Source organism: Entelurus aequoreus, linkage group LG10 (assembly GCF_033978785.1).
Source record: "Entelurus aequoreus isolate RoL-2023_Sb linkage group LG10, RoL_Eaeq_v1.1, whole genome shotgun sequence".
NCBI lineage: Eukaryota > Metazoa > Chordata > Actinopteri > Syngnathiformes > Syngnathidae > Entelurus > Entelurus aequoreus.
The window spans coordinates 79,949,154-79,963,917 of NC_084740.1; positions in this window are offsets into that span (position 1 = coordinate 79,949,154).

Below are 14,764 nucleotides of genomic sequence, written 5' to 3' on the forward strand. Positions count from 1 at the left end.
GCATTTTTTTTTTCCATATTTTGAGTTAATTTATTTTGGAAAACGTTGTTACATTGTTTAATGCAGGGGTCACCAACGCGGTGCCCGCGGGCACCAGGTAGCCCGTAAGGACCAGATGAGTAGCCCGCTGGCCTGTTCTAAAAATAGCTCAAATAGCAGCACTTACCAGTGAGCTGCCTCTATTTTTTAAATTGTATTTATTTACTAGCAAGCTGGTCTCGCTTTGCCCGACATTTTTAATTCTAAGAGAGACAAAACTCAAATAGAATTTGAAAATCCAAGAAAATATTTTAAAGTCTTCACTTGTTTAAATAAATTCATACATTTTTTTACTTCGCTTCTTATAACTTTCAGAAAGACAATTTTAGAGAAAAAATACAACCTTAAAAATGATTTTAGGATTTTTAAACACATATACCTTTTTTACCTTTTAAATTCCTTCCCCTTCTTTCCTGACAATTTAAATCAATGTTCAAGTAATTTTTTTTTTTTTTTAATTGTAAAGAATAATAAATACATTTTAATTTAATTCTTCATTTTAGCTTCTGTTTTTTCGACGAAGAGTATTTGTGAAATATTTCTTCAAACTTATTATGATTAAAATTCAAAAAAATTATTCTGGCAAATCTAGAAAATCTGTAGAATCTAATTTAAATCTTATTTCAAAGTCTTTTGAATTTATTTTGAAATTTTTGTTCTGGAAAATCTAGAAGAAATAATGATTTGTCTTTGTTAGAAATGTAGCGTTGTCCAATTTGTTATATATTCTAACAAAGTGTAGACTGGATTTCAACCTATTTAAAACATGTCATCAAAATTGTAAAATTAATCTTAATCAGGAAAAATTACTAATGATGTTCCATAAATTATTTTTTTAAGTTTTTCTGTTCTTTTTTTCGGTTGAATTTTAAAGAGTTAAATTGAAGATAAACTATGTTTCAAAATGTAATTGTCATTTTTTTCGTGTTTTCTCCTCTTTTAAACCGTTCAATTAAGTGTAAATATCATTAATTATGAATAATAACATAGAGTTAAAGGTAAATTGAGCAAATTGGCTATTTCTGGCAATTTATTGAAGTGTGTATCAAACTGGTAGCCCTTCGCATTAATCACTACCCAGGAAGTAGCTCTTGGTTTCAAAAAGGTTGGTGACCCCTGGTCTAATGCATCCAGCGGGGCATCACAACAAAATTAGGCATAATAATGTGTTAATTCCACCACTGTATATATCGGTATCGGTTGATATCGGAGTCGGTAATTAAGAGTTGGACAATATCGGAATATCGGCAAAAAAGCCGTTATCGGACATCTCTAGTAAAAAGTAATCAAAAAATTAGAATCACAAAAATGTACGCAAATGACCATGTGGCTTTGGAGTTGATTCCACTTATTTGATCTACGGACACAATCCTGCCAAGGATCGATCCCTTCAAAAATCACCTCACCAGACGGACTTCAGGGTGGAATAAATGTCATATATTGTTCACGGTGACGGAGCAGGAACGAGCCGGGAATAAGTTTGATGTCAAATTTCTATTGAGGTTTGACAAGCTATTTTTTGTATTCTGCTTGGGAGATTTATCGTATTTTATGGCAAGGAGCGGGAAAAAACGAGTTTTCTCGCTGCCCTCAGTCTCCTATCGGATAAAATTTGAGGACCCATGCCAACATTATCTTACCTTGTTGCCGCGCCTTAGCGCCCGATGCTGCAGTACGGAACTCCACAGTCTCCACTTCGCCGCAACGCTCCAATTTCTTGCTGCCCTCAGTCTCCTGTTGGATAAAATCGGTCTTTTGGCTCATTACGCTCAAGAAGTAACAAAGTAAAGCTCAGTGATATCAAACTTACCAAACGTGGGTCGTTCCGCGGAATGGAGAATGAGAAAAAAGGGCGTCCATGTTCCATGTGAATCCACCTCCACTGGATTTAGCCTGTATGAAGTGGGATGGATCAAATATTGAGTAAGGCAAAGAAGGGCATCAGCACATCAAACGGCAGGATTGGGGGCCAGGGGGGTTGGGGGGGGGGTGCATTGGGAGAGATTAAAGACAGCCTTGAAGAAGGAGAAGAAGTGGGTGAAGGAGACCAAAACCGGACGGGACCGGTCGATGGCCGTCCTGAGCCGATGTTACCTGCGCTCCTGTTCAATGCCAGACCACACCTGGTAACCTTGAAGAGGCCCGACGTGGCCATGGAAGATCTTATGGAGCCAGGGCCGGCCCGTGGCATAGGCCGTATAGGCAAATGCTAAGGGCGCCGTCCATCAGGGGGCGCCACACCAGTGCCACAAATGTTGGGGGAAAAAATAATAATAATAAGTTGGTACTATTATTTCTAAATACATAAAATAATCCCACGTTAATTAAAATGCAAAGTAAAGCCGATTTAATAGAAATATTATTTGTTACAACATTACGCCCCCCCTCCCCCCGCCGCACGGTGCGCCCCCTCCCTTCCCGTATCATGACTTTTTTTGGACGTCACCACATCAAAAACATCAACATAAGATGTCAAAACGGCCAAAACTGTCAGGTGCCCAGGGAAGAGAAAAGAAGAGGAGAAACGAGAAAAAGACAAGAGGTAGCAGGTATGTAATGTTAGCCTACATGAAATGATTTGTCTGTTACAGAATGTGATAGCGACCTGGCTTTTTAGCATTAAGCTAATGTTACATGATTCGGCAATTGCTAATCAATAAATAGCTAGTTCTGTTTTAACGTCGGGTTAATATTGTGGAGGGGGCTAAATTGTTATGGAAAATAATAATGTAACGTTAGGTAATTACTAGGGATGATAAATGCGTTAAAATGTAATATCGGAAATTATCGGTATCGGTTTTTTATTATCTGTATCGTTTTTTTTGGGTTTTTTTTATTAAATCAACATAAAAAACACAAGATACACTTACAATTAGTGCACCAACCCAAAAAACCTCCCTCCCCCCATTTCTTTCTGTTATCAATATTCTGGTTCCTACATTATATATCAATATATATCAATACAGTCTGCAAGGGATACAGTCCGTAAGCACACATGATTGTGCGTGCTGCTGCTCCACTAATAGTACTAACCTTTAACACTTAATTTTACTCATTTTCATTAATTACTAGTTTCTATGTAACTGTTTTTATATTGTTTTACTTTCTTTTTTATTCAAGAAAATGTTTTTAATTTAGTTATCATATTTTATTTTATTTTTTAAAAAAGTACCTTGTCTTCACTATACATGGTTGTCCAAATTAGGCATAATAATGTGTTAATTCCACGACTGCATATATCGGTTGATATCGGTATCGGTAATTAAAGAATTGGACAATATCGGAATATCGGATATCGGCAAAAAGCCATTATCGGACATCCCTAGTAATTACAGTACTCCCACCTTACATTCCTCAGGGACATTTGTATTAGATCTTTTAAGCAGGTGTTTTTTGTTGACATTGTTATTGCCTTCTGGTTAACTAATGTTTGCCCTGCAGGTAATAGTCACTTTTCCACCCCTTTATATATTAGGTATAGTTGTAAGCCTAGTTGTTAAAGTGCACATCATTCATGTCAATTAAGCAATATCACATGAGAGGGAATGCTGTTTTTTAATTTGAGCACTGCTGTGATTCGGTTAAAGATAATCATAACATAACATTCTCATATAATATGTTAATTTGCTTTCTTTAAGTAAAAAAAAAGGTCAAAGACAAAGCTATTCGGTTTCTTGTGAGTATATACACACTTCACTGCCAAAGTGGGGGGGGGGGGGGCGCCACCTAAAATCTTGCCTAGGGCGCCAGATTGGTTAGGGCCAGGCCTGTAAGGAGCCCTTAGTAGACATTATGTAAGGATCCTGACATCAACACGTGACAAAGTTCCTCCGTAATCAAACCCCAAGCAGGAGGAGAGAAGATGGAGTGGACTCCCAAAACCCCCGCAGACTCCTGGCCCGCTCCCGGCTGCCCTTTTCCCTGCCCAGCTTGTGCGCCCGCATGCCTTCCCGAGCTTGGCGCGCTTTGAAAAGTCAGCCATGTGACTCATGAATATGGATTTGGCCTAAGCAGTGCGGTCGCCTCGCTCGGACGTACCTTCTGCTCCAAAGTCTTGTTCAGTTCAGGACTTCCTGACCAGGGAATATTCACTCAAAGAAACCACTTCAGGATCAGTCAAGACTTAGATCAGGGGTGTCCAAAGTGCGGCCCGCAGCTAATTGTTTACCGGCCCGCCACACATTCTGGAAATGCTATCGCAAAAAATAAAAATGAACAGTAAAAAAAGTGGAATGAGGTGAAATCTAACGAGAAAAAGTTGCAATGTTGACACAAAGCTGCCATGCAGGCTGTTTTTTTTTCTTTCTTTTGTCTTTCTTTATTTTTTTGCCATTGCTCAAAAAGAAAATGACAAAAAAATCCAAGTTATAATGAATTATTTTCAAAGGCTCCAATTACTTCCAATATTTCACTTGAAAATGTTTATGTGGTAAATATTGCATATATTTTGTAGTTGCCTAATAAAAACATTGTTTTCTTTGACAAAAGAGCATAAAACCAACAAAATAATAGTTCAAACGTAAAATGGACAGATGTATCTGAAGTTGATCTCCTAACTTAAGTGTTGAAAGTAGAAAAAAAACAAAACTAATAAAAATGTATCACTTTATACTAAATAAATATATTTAGTGGTATTTTATTTATCTTTTCACTGATTACTCAAAAATATTAAAGAGTTAAAATCAATGGTGTCCTGCATTATTGATCTTTTAGGGCTATTATTACTAAATACTGCATATTTCAGTTAGACTATAAAAAACAAAGTTGTTTTTGACAGAAAAGCCATAAAATCTTTTTTTTTTCTTTTCAAGTTGATACAGAGATTTACTGTAAGCGTTAAATAAAAAATAATAATACAAATTAAACTTTAACATTTCAATAACTGAGACTAGAGATGTCCGATAATATCTGTCTGCCGATATTATCGGCCGATAAATGCGTTAAAATGTAATATCGGAAATGATCGGTATCGGTTTTTTATTATCAGTATCGTTTTTTTGTTTTTATTAAATCCACATAAAAACACAAGATACACTTACAATTAGTGCACCAAGCCAAAAAACCTCCCTCCCCCATTTACACTCATTCACACAAAAGGGTTGTTTCTTTCTGTTATTAATATTCTAGTTCCTACATTATATATCAATATATATCAATACAGTCTGCAAGGGATACAGTCCGTAAGCACACATGATTGTGCGTGCTGCTGCTCCACTAATAGTACTAACCTTTAACAGTTAATTTTACAAATTTTCATTCATTACTAGTTTCTATGTAACTGTTTTTATATTGTTTTACTTTCTTTTTTATTCAAGAAAATGTTTTTAATTTATTTATCTTATTTTATTTGATTCATTTTTTTAAAAAGTACCTTATCTTCACCATACCTGGTTGTCCAAATTAGGCATAATAATGTGTTAATTCCACGACTAGAGATGTCCGATAATATCGGCCTGCCGATGTTATCGGCCGATATATAAAATGTAATATCGAAAATTATCGGTATCGTTTTTTTTATTATCGGTATCGTTTTTTTTTTTTGTTTTTTTTTAAATTGTTTTAATTAAATCCACATAAAAAACACAAGATACACTTACAATTAGTGCACCAACCCAAAAAACCTCCCTCCCCCATTTACACTCATTCACACAAAAGGGTTGTTTCTTTCTGTTATTAATATTCTGCTTCCTACATTATATATCAATATATATCAATACAGTCTGCAAGGGATACAGTCCGTAAGCACACATGATTGTGCGTGCTGCTGCTCCACTAATAGTACTAACCTTTAACAGTTAATTTTACAAATGTTCATTCATTACTAGTTTCTATTGAACTGTTTTTATATTGTTCTACTTTCTTTTATATTCAAGAAAATGTTTTTAATTTATTTATCTCATTTTATTTGATTCATTTTTTTAAAAAGTACCTTATCTTCACCATACCTGGTTGTCCAAATTAGGCATAATAATGTGTTAATTCCACGACTGCATATATCGGTTGATATCGGTATCGGTTGATATCGGTATCGGTAATTAAAGAGTTGGACAATATCGGAATATCGGATATCGGCAAAAAGCCATTATCGGACATCCCTAGTTTTCAGTGATAATATATGTTGCTTCCAACTGTTTTTATTCTGTGTCTCAGCTGGGATGAGTCATTTCATTGGATAGTTGTCATATTTGAAATTGTCCTGATGATGGAAGAAACACCAAAAAAAAAGTCTCCCGGCCAGGGTCCAAATCAAACCTTTTCAATATTTGCCCTGCAGGGACCGACCATTCTTCACCGGCAGCCAAACGCTGCGGTGTCACCTTGACCGCGGACCACCTTCATTATTTATAATCCTTTTATTTGCTCGCTGGTCTCCTGCTGCATAAATCACAGAGCCGGACTCCGTCGGCCTGTTGCCATTCTTCTCGTTTGCATGCAAATTCTAACGTGTTGCATTAAGGAAAGTTGATGGAAACAACACCCGCGGGGGCACGCACGACAAAAAGTTAACGGGAAAAGAAAGAATCACGTGCTCCTGCAAAACAAACTTTAATGAGCTTAACGGGAGACGGAAACCTTTGTTGGGTAAGTTCAGGCATGCTGAGATGAAGGTGACGACAAACTGAGGAACACTTGAATGAAGGTCAATGACGGAAGAGTGAAAATATTCAATCAGTTTCATGCTTGCTTTCTTCGTTTTTGTCTTGTCTGAACTTTTTTTGAAGCCTCTTTCTTTGCGCTGCCCTCAAATCTAAACATCAGACATGGATATGATCAGCTGGACTCTCGACGCAATTGACAACGTCTTTTCGACGAGGAAAAGAGGTTCGGGTGATGGTACGTGAGAGACTCCTGGGATGAATGGAGAATCATGTGCCTCTCAGTCCTTTCCATCGAGGACGTGGAAGACATCTACCTATTTGGAACCGTGATCGCGGGGGCACCTGCTGATTGGGCTGGGCATTGCTCTGGTGTATCGTCAAATTCGGAAGACGATGGCAGCCACTCAAGGAGCCCAACGGCTGTTCGTCGCAACGGAAGGATTGGGCAGGGCTGTGGGAACACAGACTGGGGCGATTTCTGAACTGAATCGCAAGATGGATCACATCATGGAGAAGTTTGCTGAGAAGGAGAATTGAATTTGAGAGAAACCAGCATGGACAAATAAGGCAGGCAAGTCATTGTTTTTTGACTGCTCGAAGAAAACAACATCCTAATCTACGATTTGACTCCCTCGAATGGCCTTGACGCTATCAGGAACAGGCTGTTCTGAAAGACACCTCAACGATGGACGCTTTTGACCTCCCTATTTTTCTCAACAAACACCTGGTGTCGAACGCTGAGATCGGCCCCAGTCCACAAAAACATTTCAACATCACACCCAACTCCCCCTCCCTCTGTTGCGAGTTTGTTGTGACTAAATGTAACGTGTTTGTTTGCATTGCAAATGAGTATTTTTTTTCCTTGGACTCAGTCTGGACCCCCTCTTGTGGATCCAGCCTTTGACTGATATTTTTTTTTACTCTTCCCCCCTTTCCCAATATCACTTTTTTCTCACCTTTTTTTTAAGGAGCACCGTAAAAATGGCTGCGCCGTCGGCGGTCTCGTCTTGTCTCCAGGTAACGTATGTCTGCTCTTAGTGGGACTGTGCCCAAAATATACTTTTCAGTTCTTATGTGTCTTGTGCATGTTAAGAATTGACAATAAATCATCTTGAATGTGAAGACTACGGCTGTCAAAGCGATTAATCACAAAAACACATTTATCAACACAGACTAAACCCAATTTATGTTGAGCGCAAAACCACGGATGGTTACTTGAAAGGCGGCCATGTTATCAGCCAATGCATACGTCGGTGCAAAGATGAGTGAGGACTAGAAATGTATAACGAGTACCAGTGTTTTATGGTACCGGGGTGGGGGGGTCGGTCCAGGAGGACCGTTAAGATTCTGGACAAAGCGATTAATCACAAAAACACATTTATCAACGCAGACTAAACCCAATTTATGTTGAGCGCAAAACCACGGATGGTTACTTGAAAGGCGGCCATGTTATCAGCCAATGCATACGTCGGTGCAAAGATGAGTGAGGACTAGAAATGTATAACGAGTACCAGTGTTTTATGGTACCGGGGTGGGGGGGTCGGTCCAGGAGGACCGTTAAGATTCTGGACAATTTAAAGGCCTACTGAAAGCCACTACTAGCGACCACGCAGTCTGATAGTTTATATATCAATGATGAAATCTTAACATTGCAACACATGCCAATACGGCCGGGTTAACTTATAAAGTGACATTTAAAACTTCCCGGGAAATATCCGTCTGAAACGTCGCGGTATGATGACGTATGCGCATGACGAAGTCCGAGTAACGGAAGTTATGGTACCCCGTAGAATCCTATACAAAAAGCTATGTTTTCAATTCATAATTCCACAGTATTCTGGACATCTTTTGCAATTTGTTTAATGAACAATGAAGGCTGCAAAGAAGACAGTTGTAGGTGGGATCGGTGTATTAGCAGCGGACTACAGCAACACAACCAGGAGGACTTTGTTGGAGCGCTAGCCGCGCTAGGCGCCGACCTCACCTTGACTTCCTACGTCCATCCTACGTCCATCACTGTCTCTCAAGTCCTTCACTGTAACGTTCCTCATCTACGAATCTTTCATCCTCGCTCAAATTAATGGGGTAATCGTCACTTTCTCGGTCCGAATCTCTCTCGCTCCATTGTAAACAACGGGGAATTGTGAGGAATACTAGCTCCTGTGACGTCACGCTACTTCCGCTACAGGCAAGGCTTTTTTTTTATCAGCGAGCAAAAGTTGCGAACTTTATCGTCGATTTTCTCTACTAAATCCTTTCAGCAAAAATATGGCAATATCGCGAAATGATCAAGTATGACACATAGAATGGATCTGCTATTCCCGTTTAAATTAAAAACAAATCATTTCAGTAGGCCTTTAAGTTGGGTAAAAGTGAAATACTTCCTATAAATCCTGCTGCAAAGGAGTATCCCCTGCGCAATTTCCCCTTTAGAATTGCCCCGCAAAAGTTCACATTCTTAAGTCTCTATTGTTGTCCAAAATCCAGAAAGACTTTGATCGGTGGTCTTTACTTAAAGGCCTACTGAAAGCCACTACTAGCGACCACGAAGTCTGATAGTTTATATATCAATGATGAAATCTTAACATTGCAACACATGCCAATACGGCCGGGTTAACTTATAAAGTGACATTTTAAATTTCCCGCCACACTTCCGGTTGAAAACGTCTATGTATGATGACGTATGCGCGTGACGTCAATCGTTAAAACGGAAATATGCGGACACATTGAATCCGATACAAAAAAGCTCGGTTTTCATCGCAAAATTCCACAGTATTCTGGACATCTGTGTTGGTGAATCTTTTGCAATTTGTTTAATGAACAATGAAGACTGCAAAGAAGAAAGCTGTAGGTGGGATCGGTGTATTAGCGGCTGGCTGCAGCAACACAACCAGGAGGACTTTGACTTGGATAGCAGACGCGCTATCCGACGCTAGCCGCCGACCGCATCGATGATCGGGTGAAGTCCTTCGTCGCTCCGTCGATCGCTGGAACGCAGGTGAGCACGGGTGTTGATGAGCAGATGAGGGCTGGCTGGCGTAGGTGGAGAGCTAATGTTTTTAGCATAGCTCTGTGAGGTCCTATTGCTAAGTGAGCAAGGTTGGCAAGTATGCTGTGCACCAGTGCACAAAGCAAGGTCCGTAAAGACATGGATGACAGAGTCTGGTGTGGGTGAACTTGACTGGCCTGCACAGAGTCCTGACCTGAACTCCGATAGAACACCTTTGGGATGAATTAGAACGGAGACTGAGAGCCAGGCCTTCAGCGCGTGACCTCACCAACGCGCTTTTGGAAAGAACGGTGGAAAATTCCTACAAACACACTCCGCAACCTTGTGGACAGCCTTCCCAGAAGAAGCTGTAATAGCTGCAAAAGGTGGAGCGACATCATATTGACCCCTATGGGTTAGGAATGGGATGGCACTTCAAGTTCATATGTGAGTCAAGGCAGGTGGCCAAATACTTTTGGCAATGCGGTGTACGTTGGCGACAGTTTGACCCTGGAACACATTATTTGTATTTCCATCAGGGGGGAAAATATCATGCTCAACTTTGGGGTATATTATTGACCAAAAAAGTCTGGTCGACTACTTTTTTGGGGGATGTTTCGAATGATTAGGTGCACCCAACCGTGTTTTGGGGGTGCAGCTGTTCCTCCGCACGGGAGGAAGTTCCCCTGAGGAATAATATAGCCTCTCATGATCGCAGGTCCTGTAGCCTCCGCAGGCTCGTGGAAGTCTGTCCACCCTGCGCCCCCGGCTGTCATCTTTCCAGGCAGGCTGCGCTGACAAGGGGAGGCCACTAGGGCTGTCTGTCACGGGGTTATTCTCGGGGCGGCGCCGCTTCAGCCGATCCGCCGCCGCTGTGCAACGTGTGTGTACGGCCGCCTTGAGAGCGCGAGCATTTGGCAGGGAGCTCGCCGGGGTTAGCCTCGCCAGATGACGGGCGGAAAGAGAGAAACACGGGGTTAGCGCTGTCGACATGCCGAAACACACACACCAGATGAAGGACAATTAATTAGGTGGAGGGCCTGAGCAGCACATCTGGGAGTAAATACCCTGAGTCAGACAAACACTTTGTACTTTCTAGCAACTTTGAAACCTGCACGTCACCTTCAGGTGGACTTGACCCGACTTCCACGGTGACTTCTGTCAACAAACCCCACACTTAATGTGCGAACATTAATACAGAACACACCCAACAACAACTGGTGTGGGCCAAATCCCAACACGTCTATTCTTGTACTGTAAGAGGGAAGAGTTTTTTGCTGAATATACTAAAAAATAAGCAATTAAAAATTTTTTTTACAGTCCAACTGTATGTGTGTGTTCTTGTATTTCTACCCTTCTTGAGACATCAACAAGGAAAAGTACCTTCCATATTAGGACATAAATCATGGTCCCAATCAAAAAACCATTGCATCTAATAGAGAGCCAAATACTAGAATCCGTGAACATTGCTTCAAAGTCAGGATTTTTAGTTGATTTAATGTGCATACAAAAGTAAACATTGACAGGTGCAAAGGCAGCAATATATGATAAAACAAGGTGGCAGCTAAAGAAGGACTTCCCTATTCATTACCAAAAAAAAAACGCCAGGTGAACAGCTGATTTTACCACTTCCGGTGCTGATGTAAGACAACCCGCGTCCCATATGTCAGTGGTCCCCAACCACCGGACCGATTGGTACCGGGCCGCGCAAGAAATTAAAAAAAAAAAAATAATATATATATATATATATATATATATATATATATTTTTTTTTTAATTAGTTAAATCAACATAAAAAACACAATATATACATATTGTGTATGTGTATTTTAATATAGATCAATACAGTCTGCAGGGATACAGTCCGTAAGCACACATGATTGTATTTCTTTATGATTTTTTTTTTTTTTTTTTTTTTTTTTTTTAAATTAGATAAATCAACATAAAAAACACAATATATACATATTGTGTATGTGTATTTCAATATAGATCAATACAGTCTGCAGGGATACAGTCCGTAAGCACACATGATTGTGCGTGCCCCCCCCGGTCCGTGGGACGAATTTTCAAGCGTTGACCGGTCCCCAGCTCCAAAAAGGTTGGGGACCACTGCCATATGTGACCATAGGATGAACAAATACACTACAGCAGTGGTCCCCAACCACCGGGCCGATTGGTACCGGGCCGCGCAAATAATTAAATTTAAAAAATTAAAAAATATTTTTTTTATTTTATTTTTTTAAATTAAATCAACATAAAAAACACAATTATTGTGCTTTTTATGTTGATTTAATTTTAAAAAATAAATAAATTTTTTTTAAAAATTTTTTTTATTTTAATTTTACAATATATACATTATCTATCAATATAGATCAATACAGTCTGCAGGGATACAGTCCGTAAGCACACATGATTGTATTTCTTTATGAAAAAAACAAAAAAAAACACACAAAAAAAACCACCACCCCACCCCCCAATTTTCAAGCGTTGACCGGTCCCCAGCTACAAAAATGTTGGGGACCACTGCACTACAGTACTAAGACTATAGTGGCCATTAACAGTTAGCTTCTACAGCTGTGTTGCCCAAAGTGCGGCACAGGGGCCATCTGTGGTCCGTGTGTCGGTTTTAAAAGTGCTCCCTCTCTGGTCAATGTCTCATTTGCACCCCTGGTGGTGAAATATATCAAAATGAGGGTGGTCCCAAAAAAGGAGGGATTTTTCAAATTGACTGTGTGTCGGTTTTAAAAGTGCTCCCCCTCTGGCCAACATATGAAATAACAAGTGTGTGTAAAATTTTGAAGTGCTCCCCCTCTGGCCAACATATGAAATAACAAGTGTGTGTAAGAAATTGAAATGTGCCCCCTTTGGCCAAAATTAATTTAAAAAAATAAAATAAATATGTATATCGAGACATACTGTAATAACTTGAAGTTAATAATGGAGATTAAAAAACAATTACAAACAAAAAATAAACATAAAAAAAATAACTAAAAGCTTACCTTGTTTATATGTGCATAGTATGCATATATTATTAATATTGTAAATACAAATCTTTATATATCTAGAAAGGGTGGTCCTAAAGGGGTAGGCATTTTGCGGAGGTCCCAAGAAGGTCAGAAATACAAGAATATGTGTGTGTTTGTGCATGAGTGGGTGTGTGTGTGTTCTTGTATTTCTACTCTTCTTGAGACATCAACAAGGAAAGGTAGCTTCCATATGAGGAGGGGTGAACAAGTGATGATATAAATCATGGTCCCAATAACATTGCATCTAATAGAGAATGTCTCATTTGCACCCCTGCTGGTGAGATCTTTCAAAATAAGGGTGGTCCCAAAAAGGAGAGATTTTTTTCAAATTGGTCAACATATGAAATAACAAGTGTGTGTAAAAAAATTTAAGTGCTCCCACTCTGGTCAAAATTAATTTAAAAAAAATAAATAAATATGTAAATAGAGACATACTGAAATAACTTGAAGTAAACAAAAAAAAGGAGAGATTTTTCAAATTGGTCAACATATGAAATAACAAGTGTGTGTAAAAAATTGAAGTGCTCCCCCCTCTGGCCAACATACGTAATAAAAAGTGTGTGTAAGAAATTGAAATGCGCCCCCTTTTGGCCAAAATTAATAAAAATAAATAAATAAATAAATATGTAAATAGAGACATACTGTAATAACTTGAAGTAAATAATGAAGATTAAAAACCAATGACAAAAAAACAATTCACGAAAAGATTACTTTGTTTATATTTGCACTGTATGTATGTATTATTATAGTTGTAAATCCATCCATCCATCCATTTTATACTGCTTGTCCTACAAATCTTTATATATCTAGTAAGGGTGGTCCTACAGAGGTAGGCATTTTTCAGAGGTCTCAAGAAGGTAACCATTACAAGACGATGTGTGTGTGTGTGTGTTCTTGTATTGTTACCATTCTTGAGACATCCACAAGGAAAAGTATGGTCCCAATACGGAAAACCATTGCATCTAATAGAGAATGTCTCATTTGCACCCCTGGTGGTGAAATCTATCAAAATGAGGGTGGTCCCAAAAAGGAGAGATTTTTCAAATTGACTGTGTGTCGGTTTTAAAAGTGCTCACCCTCTGGTCAACATATGAAATAACAAGTGTGTGTAAGAAATTTAAGTGCTCTCCCTCTGGTCAACATATGAAATAACAAGTGTGTGTAAGAAATTTAAGTGCTCTCCCTCTGGTCAACATATGAAATAACACGTGTGTGTAAGAAATTTAAGTGCTCTCCCTCTGGTCAACATATGAAATAACACGTGTGTGTAAGAAATTTAAGTGCTCTCTTCTGGTCAACATATGAAATAACAAGTGTGTGTAAGAAATTTAAGTGCTCTCCCTCTGGTCAACATATGAAATAAGTGTGTGTAAAAAAATGAAATGCGCACCCTTTGGCCAAAATTAATTTAAAAAAAAAAAGTGTACAAAAAGACATACTGTAATAACTTGAAGTAAATAATGAAGATGTTTTTTCTGTTTCTGTAATATTGTAATATTTTCTCATAAAATTATTACTTTATGTAAAATTATTACTTTTTAATGCAAAATGGTGACATTTGTCATGTAAAAGTCTGACTTTTATCACAATATTGCCAATTTTTTGTTGTTCTTGTAAAATGGTGACATTTTTTTGAGTAAAATTGTGACTTTTGTCAGAATTTTGCAGAGTAAAATTCCGATTATTACTGTAATATTGACAACATTTTAAAGTTTTCTCATGAGAATTGGTACTTTTGTCGAGTAAAATTACGACTCGTTTAAGCTTTTCTTGTAAAATTGCGACATTTATTGAGTAAAATTCCAAATTTCATAATATTGCGCAAATGTTCAATTTTTCTGGTAAAATTTTGACTTGCGTTGAGTAAAGTTACGGATTTTTTTATAATACTGCCAAAATTCTAAGTTTTTCATGTGAAATTGTGACCTTTTTCTTGTGAAATTCCAACTCATTTTTCACAACAAGCGTTTTTATATTTGTATATATTATTCATGTTGTAAATACAAGAGTATATATCTAGAAAGGGTGGTCCTAAAGAGGTAGGCATTTTTCCGGAGGTCCCACGAAGGTAACAAATATAAGAATGTCTGTCTGTCTGTCTGTCTGTCTGT